Below are 13,296 nucleotides of genomic sequence, written 5' to 3'. Positions count from 1 at the left end.
CTTCTTTAAAAATCTGTGGAGGGAGAGAAGGACCTGAGGAAAAGTGGACAGAGTCAGGGGGACCTGATCTGGTATTGGGTAAGGGACAAGGATGGAAGCCCTGAGGGCCAGCAGTAAGAATGGAAAAAGGCCACCTGGGAAGGCAGGAGATTGAGAGTCCCTCCAGAATACATCAAAGTCCTGGGAGGTAAGAGACTCTCAAAAATCAAAGGGAGGGCATTTCAACCTTAGATGAAATGCTCAATCGTAGGGAAAGGGAATTTATAGAGCCCATCTCCATCAGGAAGACAGGCCATCAAATGAGGGAGGGGTTGACATCCCACAGTCAAAACTCTGACCCATAATTGTTCCTGTCTGAAAGAACTACTGGGATGGAAATGGAGAGGAGCCTGAGAAAAAGGAGGTCCAGGAAAAGGCCCAAAGTGGAATCCAACTCAAGGGAAGGTCCCAAGGCCTGACACTATTACTGAGACTATGAAGCATTCACAAAAAGGGACCTAGAATGACCGAACTACGGAAGACCAAACAAGCAGCTGAAAAGTCAGATGCAGATATTTGCACTCAACCAATGGACAGAAGCAGCTGATCCATGTTTTTGAATCAGGGAAGTCTGAAAGAAGCTGAGGAGAAGGGCAATCCTGTAGTAGGTCCAGCAGTCTCAATTAATCTGGACTTCTCCCCCACCCCCAAGATCTCTCAAACATTGGACCACTAAACAGGCAGTATACACCAGCTGATATGAGGTCCTCAACACACATACAGTAGAGGACTGCTGGATCTGTGTTTATTCAAAGATGATGCACCTAACCCTCAAGAGACTGGAGGCCCCAGGGAGTTTAGAGGTCAGGTAGGGTGGGGCATGGAGACAGGGGGATGGGGAGGAGGTATGGGATGTGGAACAGTTGGAAGGTGGACAGGGAAGGGGGAATAAAATATGGAGTATAAAAAAAATAATTAATAAAAAAGGAAAATTAATTTACAACAATAATAAAATCAATAAAATATTCTGTCTGTGATTTCATGTATTTAATTATTTAATGAGTGAAGTAAAAAATCATCAAGGTTCTATCTCTTACATGGATGACATGGCCCCATTCAGGTTTCTATGCCAACATTTCAGAAAACAATGTTGGTATTCAGAATATCCCACAGCAGAGCAAAGGACATTTAAAACCTCAAGATGGATTCATTTGATGTGAAAATTAAAAAAAAAAAAAATGAACACTTTAAATTAAAGCATCACCATTAAATATAAAATCTATTTATCTATAGCAATAAATAATGCAAATAAAATGACATTGTATGGTTGAGTAAATATATAACTCACCACTTCTTTTAAAAGCTTCAATATAAAAGAATTTAATTAGAATAAATAATCATCCCAAAATGGTTTGTACAGCACATAGTGCTCAAATCATCCCTGACTGCTACAAATCAAACCTGCTATTGATATAAGGTAGGGGTACCACATTTGAATCTCAGCTTTGGGTACCAAGTAGGTTGTATCATCAGTCAATAGTATTGGCTGTGTAGTGAAAAGATTTGACACTATCCTCCAGATAACTCCTTCATTACTAATATCAACCTAATTAAAAGTAAACGAAAGCAAAGTATGGCAAATACTGGTGACTGAGGTGCTGAAGGGAACATAGTAGCTAAGAATTATCAGTACAAATCATTGCAATCTATGTAAAAAAAAAACCAATAATTAAGTTATATAAATTAAAGAGAAGCACAAAAAGCAATTCATAATAGAAATCATTTAGATAGTTCAATCAAAAACATATAAATGATCCCTGCTGGGTGTATCACCTCTTAAATTATGACATAGCTTGCTGGATTAGAAAGGACTTAGAACTTACAATTACTGGTTTAAAACATCAACCTCCCCCCCCCCCACTACCTATTTGGCCTTGGGGAAAAAAAAATCCCTTATTTCCATAAAACTCACGTTTTCTAAACGTTACTGAGTCCAGTGACACCAACTCTACATGGGGTAACTCAAATGAGATCAACTATTCCAAACCTTAATGTGCCATTAAAATACTTATTTATTACTGTCCTTGAAGTAGTAGTAATCTTTCAGACACCATCTTTGTCCAAATCAGGGGATTTTTTTTTTTTTTTTTTTTTTTTTTGTAGTTTGTTTTGTCTTTCGTAAATGGGATTTGGTGCTAAAACCATGACCAGCAGTATTATAATATCTACTACTTCTTTATGTGTCAAGAAGTATGGAAGGAATCAATCTTACTTAGATGTAGAGAGGATTCTGAGACCATTGAACTATCAACCAATCATTACCAATCTTCTCTGTTGAAAAAAGTTCACTAGCCCTTTCCCATATAATATAGATAAATAATCTCAAGGTCAAATAGCTCAGTGAATATAAATATCATGCCTTGCACAGAGGGACCAATGCAGAGGAAAGGAAATTGGGTTTGAACCGTGTTTTTCTTTTTCCTTTCTTTCTTTCTTTCTTTCTTTCTTTCTTTCTTTCTTTCTTTCTTTCTTTTTTTTTTTTTTTTTTTGGTTTTTCAAGACAGGGTTTCTCTGTGTAGACCTGGCTAAACAGTGTTTTTACTTATACCACACCACTGAGTCCTGTGGCTTGGGATTAGCATTTTGAGATTTCAGGAGTAAATAAATGATAGCCAAGTCTACAAACACTATCATTTCCAGAAAATGCCTTTGAAATGAAAGTCCAAAGAAATCTTGATGTGTCTAAAAGTCTACCATACAAATTAGTATTTTTTCTTTTTATTTACATATATGAACAATTTAGTTATTTTATGATATATTCCCCCTAATCATGTAGGAATTATTTTATTAATTGAGGTTTTTACTACCCTAAAACTCACCAATAGCAATATTCTCATACAAGTTAGTACCATGATGTTTCATATAATATGTTCACAGTATGCTGAGAATGTAACACAGAGGCAAAGTGGTTACCCAACCAGATAAAATTCCAGGTTTTATTCCTGGCAAAAATTAAAAGGAAAGAAGGAAAAAAAAGGAAGAAAAGAAAAAGAAAACAGGAATTGTTTTACTGAAATCAACTAAAGAAATGCCATTCACTTAGATACTAAAAATAAATAATGAAGTCCTATCATTAAAGTAGTTGAAGAAACCAAACACCCTAAAGAAATAGACAGCTTTAAAAATTCATAACTGCTTATGCTTTAACCACAAAATTGTCCAACATTGTTTAGACAATATTGTAAGCAAAACAATATTATCATTCAATTGGGAATTTTTCTCAAAAATAAAGGTTTTGGTGACTCTTGTCAACTCTTCAGATTTCTATTTGTAGTCAACAAGTATGTAAAGGCCATGAGGTGTGTGTGTGTGTGTGTGTGTGTGTGTGTGTGTGTGTGTGTGCGTGTGCGTGTGCGTGTGTGTGCCAATAAACTAGAAATCTTAGGGAAACAGTTCTGTTTCCCCAAAACCAATTCTGTAGCTGAATAAGCACCATGTAGGTGAATGAAAATATCTTTGCAAATGGTTTGAGAATTCTCAAAGCCCCTTTGTGAATATAATTATTTCATTTGGCTACTACAGACAGCAGGTATCAGTAGATTAATGATTAAATTAAATAAATGTTATGTTTCTGAAGAGTATTTGTTGTTAAATGAGCAGTAAATGCTACATTTTTTTATTTGTATGTGGCATTTAAAACCAACAAATAACACTAGATAATAGAATGATGGTTTCTAAGGGTGGTAGATGCACACAGAGAATATTAGTTTTAGTTATATAACAGAGGTGAGACTAAGAGATCTGCCGTATGAGGTGACTCTAGTGTATTGTATAAAAACAAACCAGAAAAAGATTAACAATGTTATCCACAAGGCTAACCACAAACACATGTACACATGCAGTCAATGAGATAAGAGTACAACTTTTTCCATTAAAGAGAAAAAAAAGATCTAGAATGTTGACAGAATATAATTGTAGAAACAATGTAGCTGTAGACATAAGGTATTGAGGATGGAAGGAACATTCCCATCAATCACTACCCACAGTCTGTAGGAAAAGGTGCTAAAACCTTGAGCACGGCACGTGTAAGGTACAATTTCATTGTGAAAGCCTCAATATTCGTCTAGCATATTAATCAGTTTTGTAACAGATAAACAAAATGATAATAACATCGAAACAACTGCAGTTACAATAAGATCACTAAAGATATTGATAGTGTCCTATAAAAAGTTGGAAGAAATGATAATGTTTCATTACAAAGAAATGCTAATATACATTACAGGAATGTTTAATAATATTTAAACATTAGACAACACAAAAACTATCAGAGCATCACAAGATACCCCATGAATATATACCATATTTATGTTTTATGTATCAGCTAAAAATAAACAGTTTTAATTAAGAAATAATTGAGGAATCCGAAAAACTAAAAGGCACCTGCCGCTAGAGGCATTGCAGGTATGGCTGCTCTGTCACATGTGCATCATAGGTGACAAAGAAGAGAGAGGCCATGCCTATGCTCAGTATTCTGACCTCTGAACATCTGAATGATTAGTAGCCTAACATTTCCTGGAAAAAGCTAGCTTGAGATGACCACCAGTCCAATGCCAGGCAGACTCAAATTGGCTCCTAGAGATAATGGGGAACAAGCCAGAGACTAGAAGAATTCCTGCCCAGGACCACAGGTCTGGGTAGGAGTGAACCTCAGAGAAATGCATCTCATAACAGACCACTGGGACATGTCAGGCAAGTAGTGAACCGAAGTCGACTGCCTGACTGGCACCATGGAGCCCTAAACAGGGAGCTAGCCTGAGGTGACCACCAATCCAGTGTTACACAGGGCTAGAGGGCAGGTCATGACCAAAAGGAGCCCTGCCAAGCACCATAAAGCACAAGCAGTGTATAGCACTCCTGGGACCACTCCTGAGATGACTCCCAGACACTCAGAGAAGAGTAGCAAGTAAGTAGTGGAGAATGAAAAAGAAACAGAAGACATAGTCTCAGTGAAGAGAGGCAAAACTGGAGACTCAAGAGTAGTGAAAAACAGCGTGATGTGAGTAGCCTGGGATGCCTGTCTGGGTCCATGGTGGTGTCCTGGCCTGTGCTGCCACTTGGGACCATGTGGCTCTACAGCAACAGGGGTCTGTTACCTGGTCTGGGCTGCTACCCAGAGACACATCAAAGTATAATGGCTATACAGAACTGACCCCACCCCTCACCTGGGAATCCTGGGAGAGCTGGGCCCCAGGGTATGAGAGCAGGAGAGATGACTCCACCCATAGCCAGCTGCAGTAAACTCTATATTTCTGACCCCACACTCTGTGGGTGTTCCAGGTAAGCCACAGATATGAGTCTGAGAGAACTGCCATTTGACTGCCATGTAGTGACATGGTTGAAGAAGAGATGCCCCATGTTAACCTATGCCACCTATGGCAGGCAGAAAAGTTGTCCTTGAGGTCATCAGAGCAGGAGAGCTGGCCCTGCCCCTCACCTGCTGCAGCATTCAGGGGACCAGGCCCTGCACCTCACCTGGGCAGCACAGTAGAGCTAACCCTGGACATAGGGGTTGTGGAAAAGCTAGCCTAGAGCTCATGGACACCTCTTGCCTGGTGGACAGTGGCTCTAAGAAGGGAGAGACACCATCTTCCCCTCCCTTGTCGGTTGCAAGCTATGGCTTGTGGAAGAGCTGGCTTCAGTGTCATGAGAGTGGGAGAACTGGCCATGTCCCTCACTACCTGAAACACTCAGGAGAGCGGGTCCTGCACCTCAGCTGGGCAGCAGGGTAGAGCTGGCCCTGGTTGCAGGGTTTGCTGGCGAGCTGACCTCTAGAGTATGGCAGTGGGAAAGCCAGGAGGCTGGCTAGCTCAGATACTTCTCAGGCCCAGATCCAGTGGAATTTATCCACCTCAACATCTACTCCATCAATGAACTACTGGAATGCATGAAGGGGCCGGTTCTACAGATCCCAAACTACAAACTCTCCATGACACAGGGCAACTGCTGGATATCTGAGAAGAGACCTAGTGAGGTTCCAGTATTGATAGAGTATCAGAAGCCAGAGGACTCGTACCAGACCACTGAGTCATTGCAAAGAACATTTGCAAGCAAAAAGTATGGACAAATGGGTATACTGTGGGACACACTGTGACACAATATTTTTTCTTCATTTGGTGGGGGTGAGGTTATAAGGGAGTAGGGTGATATGAAGAGGGGAGGGAAAGATGAGTGGGATTGGAGTGCATAGTGTGAAATTGATGAAAAACTAATATAAAGTTTTTTTTTTAAAAAATCTAAAAGGTAATGTCACTATATTCATAGCATTTGAATTCGAAACAGTCTCCGTATTGAATAAAAACGCACATCCCATTTGTCCTTGTTAGGCTCTGGTGATAACTGTAGTTAAATACTGTTCCAAAGAATTAGGAAAGGACAATGAATGAATCATGCTAAATGCTAGTGACAAATGCTACAAAGGCTCATGTAAAAACAGTGTGATTAAAATTAGAATAGTCATATGGAAAGAAGTATGGTGGTTGCATGAAAATGTAAGATGACCCTTCATCTCCACTATTGAATGCACACCAAAAAAGGAATGAAACCCGTGTGTTAGGAAGAGAGACATCAGCACTCCCACAGGCTCCACAGAAGCCAACATATAAAATCAGCCTGTATCTACTAATGGGTGTTTGGATAAAAAGTTAAAAACAGAGGTTGATATCCACAATAGAATGATATTTAGTATAAATATATGGATGCCATGTACAACAGAGATGAACCTGGATGATGGGCATAATCAGAAAGTAAACTAAATATCCCATGACCTCACACCTAAATGTAATCTGAAACTGTCTCATGAAACTACAAAATAGAAAAATGGTTACTAGAGGAGGGAGAGAGAAGCAAGGAGGGAGGGCTCCAAATAAGCACTCTTAAGTCCTCTAAAGCTATACTTGTGAATAAATCTTCCTTAGAGAATTTGATTATTATTGTGTTATGGAAATATTCCACATCTTAGATTTACCCTCATTTTTAAGCTGCATCAGTGACATTCATAAAACCTTTCAGAAGCCCAGTGAATACAATTAAGGATAGTCAAAACTTTAACTGTAGAGAAGTGAAAGGAAGAAGAAACAGAAGTAGTTACCAAGAAAAGGAAGAAGTTATTGAGTAAAGCCAGAAGAGCCACAGATTTCAAAAGATGTTTTCAATGGGATAACCAGTTCAAGTATAACTTGGACCACATAGAAAGAACATCCCTACGTCAAAAATACAAACTACATCTGATATTTATTTATTGTAAATGATAATTAAATATAAATATATTTAAACTATTAAAACTATGCAACAATCTCTTTGCTTCCAGAGTTACCTCTGTCTAAACAACAAGAAAACCTAAGCAAAATAAGGGTTAAGTAATTTACAAAATCTAGGAACAGGGGAAAATGCAGGAAAGATTAATGCTTAATAGTCTGGAAATTATTATTGTGAAAGCAAATCAATGAAGCTTGTTCCTGAGCACGTGATCTTGGATTTGATTGAGTTATATTATGTCACCACTCAACGATGACAGTTACACTGATCAAATGTATTAGCATGAGATCTTGACTGTCCATCTCAAAATTGGTTGAGTACAGGACTGGGGAGCATGTACTGTGAGAACCTCCAACTGCCTTAGGCATCTGCATCAGTGAAAGACAGCCCATTACTGCACTAGAAAATCCAGGCATGCTCAAGTCTCTGCAGATTATCTTATTCACTAATTCTATTTAGCAAAAAACATAGTAACAATGTTGTAAAAGTAACTTTGATTTGCCAGATATAATTGTCCTCTCAGAGGCTTACTGCTGAGGAAGCTCACACTTTCTAGTTTTCTGAACTCTGGCTGGCTGGTTCAGCTCAGCTGTTCTGGCTCAAACCTCACTCCAGGCTGAGTGAGTTGAATTGGCTTCTCTAAGTTTCTGACTTAATTACTCTGCTTAGAGAAACTGCATCTGAACTCCATAAACGGACTGACTGCACCAACCATACTGCTCTGAACTGAACTGAACTCAACTGCATTAAACTGAATGCTACCTAGCTGCACTGAACTGTGCTCATCTTGAGATGCCAAATCTTTTTTTTTTTCATTTTTAATTGGTTGTTTTATTTATTTACATTTTAAATGTTATCCCCCTTCCCAGTTTCCCCTCCACAAGCCCCCTATCCCCTCCTCCATCTTTCTACCTCTATGAGGGTGGTCCTTCACTCACTTCTCCCTCCTGCATCAGTGGCCTAGTGCTCCTCTATCCAGGGTCATCAAACCTCCACTGAACCAACGGGCTTCCCTCCCAGTGATTCCAGATAAGGCAATCCTCTGCTACATATCTAACTGGAGTGATGGGTACCTCCTGTGTACTCTTTGGTTGGTGGTTTAGTCCCGGGGAGTTCTGGGGGATCTGGTTGATTGATATTGTTGTTCTTCCTATTGGGTTGCAAACCCCTTCAGCTCCTACAGTCCTTGCCCTACCTTCCCCTTTGGGGTCCCTGTGCTCAGTCCAATGTTTGGCTCTGTACATCTGCATCTGTATTGGTCAGGATCTGGCAGAGACTCTCAGGAGACAGCTATAACAGGCTCCTGTCAGCAAGCACTTCTTGGCATCCACAGAGTGTTGGGGTTTGGAGTCTGCATGTGGGATGGATGCCCAGGTGGGTCAGACTCTGGATGGCCTTTCCTTCAGTCTCTGCTCCACTTTTTGTTCCTGTTATTCCCTTTAGAAAGTAGCAATTCTGGGATAAAATTTTGGAGATGGGTGGATAACTCCATCCCTCAATGGGGGTGCCAAGCCTAATTTCTGGATATGTTCGCTACAGGTATTTCAGCTAATGTCATCCCCATGGGGTCTTGGGAGGCACTTGCTTTCCTGATACCTTGAACTTTCTGGTTGCTCCCCCCAGTTCCCCCAACTGTTCAATTTGCTGAACCTCTGTACATCTTCTCCATATCCTCCCACACCAGAAACTCCACCTCTTTTTCCCCTCTTCCTCTTCTCTTCCTCCCAAGATCTGCCCACCCGCTATTTCTCTTGATTATTTTGTTCCCCCTTCTAAATAGGACTGAAGCATCCACTCTTTAGACTTCCTTCCTCTTAAGTTTCATGTAGTCCCTGAGTTGTATCATGGGTATTCCATGTTCTTTGCCTAAAATCCACTTATCAGTGAGTACATAATATGTGTGTTCTTTTGTGACTGAGTTAACTCACTCAAGATATTTTTAAGTTCCATCCATTTGCCTGCAAATTTCATGAAGTCATTGTTTTTAATATCTGAGTAGTACTCCATTGTGTAAATGTACCACATTTTCTGTATTCATTCCTCTTTTGAGGGACGTCTGGGTTGTTTCCAGCTCCTGGCTATTATAAATATGGGTGCTATGGACGTGGTAGAGCATGTATTCTTATTACAAGTTGGAGCATCTTCTGAATATATGCCCAGGAGTTGTATAGCTGGGTCCTCAGGTAGTACTAGGTCCAATTTTCTGAGCAACCATGAAGCTGATTTTCAGAGTGATTGTACCAGCTTCCAATTCCACCAGCAGTGGAGGAGTATACGTACCTCTTTCTACACATCCTCACCAGCATCTTCTGTCACCTGAATTTTTGATCTTGGCCATTCTGACTGGTGTGAGGTAGAATCTCATGGTCATTTTGATTTGCATTTCCCTGATGACTAAGGATGTTGAACATTTCTTTGGTGCTTTTAGGCCATTCGATACTCCTCAGTTGAAAATTCTTTGTTTAGCTCTGCTCCCCAATTTTTAAATATTGATATTTGATTTTCTGGAGTCTAACTTCTTGAGTTCTTTTTATATATTAGCTATTATCCCTCTATCAGATGTAGGATTGGTAAAGGATCTTTACCCAATCTGTTGGTTGCTGTTTTGTCCTATTGACAGTGTCCTTTGCCTTACAGAAGCTTTGCAATTTTATGAGGTCCGATTTCTCAATTCTTGATCTTAGAGCATAAGCCATTGGTGTTCCCTTCAGGAAAATTTCCCCTGTGTCCATGTGTTCAAGGCTTTATCTCACACTCTCCTCTGTTAGATTCAGTGTATCTGGTTTCATGTGGAGGATCTCGGACTTGAGCTTTGTCTAGAGAGATAACCACCAGTTGAACCAGCACCATTTGTTGAGAATGCTGTCTTTTTCCCACTGGATGGTGTGTGGTTTCATTTCTGGTACTTCAATTCTATTCCATTGATCTACCTGTCTATCTCTGCACCAATACCATACACTTTTTTTTTAATTAGATACTTTCTTTATTTACATATCAAATGCTATCCTGAAAGTTCCCTATACCCTCTTTTTTTTTTTTTTTTTTTTTTTTTAATCACTATTGTTTTTAGTACAGCTTGAGGTCAGGGATGGTGATTACCCCAGATCTTCTTTTATTGTTGGGGATAGTTTTCATTATCCTGTTTCTTTCTTTCTTTTTTTTAAAATTTTGTTGTTGTTTGTTATTCTAAATGAATTAGAGAATTGCTCTTTGTAACTCTATGAAGAATTGAGTTGGAATTTTGACGGGGATTGTATTGAACCTGTAGATTCTTTCAGCAAAATGGCCATTTTTTACTATATTAGTCCTGCCAATCCATGAGTATGGGAGATCTTTCCATCTTCTGAATCTTCTTCAATTTCTTTCTTCAGAGACTTGAAGTTCATGTCATATAGATCATTCACTTATTTGGCTAGAGCCACACCAAGATATTTTATATTGTTTGTTGTTTCCCTAATTTCATTCTCAGCCTGCTTATGCTTTGAGTATAGGAAGGCTACTAATTTGTTTGAACTAATTTTATATCCAGCCAATTTGCTGAAGTTGTTTATCAGCTGTAGGAGTTCTCTGTTAAAATTTTTGGGGTCAATTAAGTATACTAGCATATCATCTGCAAATAGTGATATTTTAACTTCTTCCTTTCCAATTTGTATTCCTTTGACTTATTTTTGTTGTCTAATTACTCTTGATAGAATTTCAAGTACTATATTGAATAGATAGGGAGTGAGGGAGCAGCCTTGTCTACTACCTGATTTTAGTGGGATTGCTTCAAGTTTCTCTCCATTTAGTTTGATGTTGGCTACTGATTTGCTGGATATTGTTTTTACTATGTTTAGGTATGGGCCTTGAATTCCTGATCTTTTTAAGACTTTTAACATGAAGAATGTTGAATTTTATCAAATGCTTTTTCAGCATCTAATGAAACATCATGCGATTTTTTTTCTTTGAGTTAGTTTATGTTGTGGATTACGTTGATAGATTTCTGTATATTGAATCATCCCTGCATTCCTGGAATGAAGCCTACTTGATCGTGTTGAATGATCATTTTGATGTGTTCTTGGATCTGGTTTGTGAGAATTTTATTGAGTATTTTGCATAGATATTTGTGAGTAAAATTGTTCTGAAGTTCTCTTTCTTAGTTGGGTCTGTGTGTCGTTAAGGTGTAAGTGTAACTGTGGTTTCATAGAAAGAATTGGGTAGCATTCCTTCTGTTTTTATTTTGTAGAATAGTTTGAGGAGCATTGGTATTAGGTCTCCTTTGCAGGTCTGATAGAATTCTACACTAAAACCATCTGGTCCTAGGCTTTTTTTTTTTTTTTTTTTTTTTTTTTGGTTGGAAGACTTTTAATGTCTGCTGTTTTTTTTTTTGCGGGGGGAGGGGAGGGAGACGAGTTAGCTTGAATAGAATACTCTGCTATGTGTTGCATCAAACCATCTCCTGTCTGCTTTTTTTGTTTTTCGTTTTTTGTTTTTTTGTTTGTTTGTTTGTATTTTGGTGACCACTTACATTTCCCTGGCACAACAAACTCAACTCCTCTGCATTGTCTAAACTCAACTGAATTGCACTCACTGAACTTCCTTCCCTTCCTGACTCACACTGTGTTGCTCTTAAGTAGCCTCTCTTTCCTGTTTCTTCTCCTGAGAGTTGGGCAGCTGCTATCTTTGACTCATTTCATCAGATCTTTCTCTGATTTGTTACTTTGGACCTCAAATAGACTTCACTTTCAAACATGGCTGCTTCCTTCTACAAACTAAAGTTACCATTATTGTTTCTAATTAAAAGTATGTATTAAGGGAGTGTCTCCATTCCAGTCAGAGGGATTAAAGATTTGTATCATTCCAGACATATCACAAAGACCTAGAAGAACAACCATGTTGCTGGATTAAAATTTATCTTCACATGTCATAACAGTATAATTTCATCCAAAATTGCTGTCTGTTCTTTGTTAATTTAAACTTTACCTATTTAATGTATAAAACATATCAAATCTTTATATGAATTTCATAAAATAAAACATAGGTTTAGGGGCAAGTTTGGTTTCTACATATGTCTTCTACTTGTAGCAAGGTTTTTTTTTCTTCTTCTTCTTACAACTACCACCTTCTGGGATTATTTAAAGACTGCTGTGACTCTGTACTAAAATCTATACTTTCCTGAGAAAATCAAAATTGGTAAAGGATGTGGCATTTTGGTTGTCTTTGACTTTGCATAGAGCTATTCCTGGTTATATGTAGAACTTCCTCATCATTTCTAACACATTTTTGAGGAAAAATGATGTATGTAAGGTGTTAAGACTGTCAGTAAACAGCCAAAGAAAAGCACTGAATCCCCTCGACTACTCCTCATTTGTAAGTAGAGAACATCTCACTGTAATGAACTGATAAGGCATTTCTTCTACTTCCATCCTCTGAGAAATTTGTCATTTTGTCAAGGAGGAAAAGGAAGGAGGCTCAGTCCTACTTTGTCACCCTCAGCAGTCTGAAAAACTCCCTTAATCTTTTAAAGACCTTGCCTAAGGTCAAGAGAGAATTCATACCCTCCACACAAAAGTATTCCAGGATTAGCCAATTTGAAGCAGAATTCAGGTTAAACAAAAAGGTTTTAATATGAACATGACACTTAAAAGAGAAAAGAGACACTCAGAAAAAGATCACACAGCTCAGAGCATGGATGTGGACTTCTCTAAGCAAGTTTCATACACATAGTTATCTTTAATATAATCATATATAAAATTTTGGCAGTTTTGAAGATATTTCCTTCAAAGGGTTGCTAAGGAATCTAAATGAAGAAAACACAGGAATGCTGAAAGGTAGGATAGCTTCTCTATGAAGTTGGTGGTCTAGGGTGAGTGCTCTCAAAAGTATTAAAGAAAAGGATGTAGCCTGCCTAAGGCTGTGTACACTCAGAACTTAAGCTGGGTTCACCGCTATTCTTACAAGAGCAGCAACAACAAAAATCCTTTACAAGGAGGAGGAGGAGGAAGAGGAGGAGGAGGAGGAGGA

General features: G+C 38.7%; 1 non-coding gene across 1 annotated transcript; it reads left to right on the top strand.

The window, feature by feature from the left end:
- Window positions 1-4,418: 4,418 nt before the first annotated feature.
- LOC115064921 lies at window positions 4,419-4,549 on the top strand. Its single transcript, XR_003844740.1, has one exon. It is a non-coding gene; the product is annotated as a small nucleolar RNA SNORA17 (small nucleolar RNA).
- Window positions 4,550-13,296: the final 8,747 nt, after the last annotated feature.

The sequence above is a fragment of the Mus pahari genome, chromosome 10 (genome assembly GCF_900095145.1).
Source record: "Mus pahari chromosome 10, PAHARI_EIJ_v1.1, whole genome shotgun sequence".
NCBI classification, from domain to species: domain Eukaryota; kingdom Metazoa; phylum Chordata; class Mammalia; order Rodentia; family Muridae; genus Mus; species Mus pahari.
This window is presented reverse-complemented; position numbering and strand designations above follow the sequence as displayed.